The sequence below is a fragment of the Salvelinus sp. IW2-2015 genome, unplaced genomic scaffold, assembly GCF_002910315.2.
Source record: "Salvelinus sp. IW2-2015 unplaced genomic scaffold, ASM291031v2 Un_scaffold4494, whole genome shotgun sequence".
NCBI classification, from domain to species: Eukaryota; Metazoa; Chordata; class Actinopteri; order Salmoniformes; family Salmonidae; genus Salvelinus; species Salvelinus sp. IW2-2015.
Window position 1 is genome coordinate 43,968 of NW_019945764.1, and position 1,883 is coordinate 45,850.

The following is a 1,883-nucleotide window of genomic DNA, read 5'->3' on the forward strand; positions in this document are numbered from 1 at the left end:
GAAACAGGGTCAGCGGGAAAAAATACATGTCATCTATGCTCTTAAATAGCGAATGGAGGACGCTTTTCACGTGGTTCATTTTCAGGCAGTTCAGGCAGTTGGCAAGTTTGGTAGGCTACTAATGACCATCAGCAACAACAGAGTTTGGAGAAGCCTAATTACAGTGACTAAACTGTCACATGGAATTTGACTGCCAGCATGACTTGTGACCACCCGTGTGGCGGTAATATGCTCACCGTAACAGCCCTATCTAGGATCAGTTTTGCATTTAAGATTGTAATGAACATGATTATGGACAGGTGTTCGCACCTGATCCTTGATCAGCACTCCTTTCCATAATTGTAGATGTCATGTATTTGTATTGTTTACAGAGCTGTATATATTTTTTAATTTGTTGTATTAAAAAATATATATATTTCATCTATTTTCATGTCTGAAGATGAGAAACTTTTGATCACTGATTAGTTAGTTTTTGGTTAAACACACACCTACCTCTCAACCCTCTCCCTCTCTCTGTGCAGAGGTTCCTGGAGGACTCAGACCAGCGGGTCACAGCCTTGGGGGAGGTGTTACAGGTCCACCTGGAGGGCTTCCTCACCTCCCTCAGGGACTGTTCCTGCTCCCACGGGGTCGAGTGTGGCCCCAGCATCCAGCAGAACATAGCCAAGGCGGTCCAGGACCAGTCCCGTCTGCAGGATGTCCACAGTGGCATCCAGACCCTCGCCCAGGAGAACGACCCCTTCTGCTTCCTGGAGGTCAGTGTGCGGATTAATTGATATACATGGACAAATGGATGTGCCTTTAACATTCTTTTTAAAACCGTCCTGCTGTTCCTAAGTAGCTTTATTGTTTTATTTTCATTAACTAAATGTTGTTATTTTTTTGATGGGGATTGGAAAAGATGCGGACAATTACATTGATGGAAGCTACAATCCCTGTAATAGTAAAGCTGATCTACACCCCCCCCCCAAAAATAAATAAAAATAATGAATGATGTTATTTTTTGCTTCTCTGATTTGCTGTTTAGGCGTACAAGTCATCAAGCAAAAAGTAAGTGGGGTGTGTGTGTGTGTGTGTGTCTCCAACTGTCTGGGTGTTGGACCATTTGCAGTGTGTTTGTGCGCGTGTGTGTGTGAGCTATGTCTATGGGTGACATTTCATTTGTAATGCGTGTCTTTCTCTCTCCACCTGTCTATGGGTGATGTGCCATTGCTAATGCGAGTGTGTTTGTGTGTGTTTGTCCCAGTTTCTGCAGGCAGTTGAAGAAGCCTCTGTTCCACCCAGAATGCGCTTGCGTGGACTCAGACGGCCTGGCCGAGTCCATGGAGGCTAAACAGGAAGACTTCCTCACTGAAGTACATTCTCACATCTCTCACCTCATCAATGAGCTCTGTAAGTAACAGACTGGTGTGTGTGACAAAGGGTAGAGGGAACTAGAGTGTGTTGAATAGTTGATACTACTTTGACATACCTTGAATTTGTGGGCACAGCACACAGAAATGATAATGTATCATGTTCACATATGTATGTACAGTTGAAGTCGGAAGTTTACATGCACTTAGGTTGGAGTCATTAAACTCGTTTTTTCAACCACTCCACAAATTTCTTGTTACAACTAAGTGACAACAATAGTACGCTGTATAAACACTCAGGAAGGAGACGCGTTCTGTCTCCTAGAGATAATGTACTTTGTGCGAAAAGTGCTGTCTACGAATTGTGCTTCTGACCTGTTTTTTCTGTTAAGTTTTGTATGTGTTAGTTGGTCAGGACCGTGAGTTTGGTGGGCAGTCTATGTTTTCTGTTCTATGTATGGTTAATGGGTTTACTATATGGTTCTCAATAGAGGCAGCGTGGTATTTCATTCCTTCTGATTGAGAATCATA

At 43.2% G+C, this 1,883-nt stretch overlaps 1 protein-coding gene across 1 annotated transcript in view; it reads right to left on the reverse strand.

The window, feature by feature from the left end:
* The window catches only part of LOC112077373 (sterile alpha motif domain-containing protein 9), an 11,477-nt gene extending 10,897 nt beyond the window's left edge, over window positions 1-580 (reverse strand). Inside the window, exon 1 of the mRNA XM_024143892.2 lies at window positions 493-580. The gene's annotated coding sequence lies outside the window, so the exon portion shown is untranslated. The remainder of the gene's footprint in view (window positions 1-492) is intronic.
* Between the last annotated feature and the right edge of the window lie 1,303 nt (window positions 581-1,883).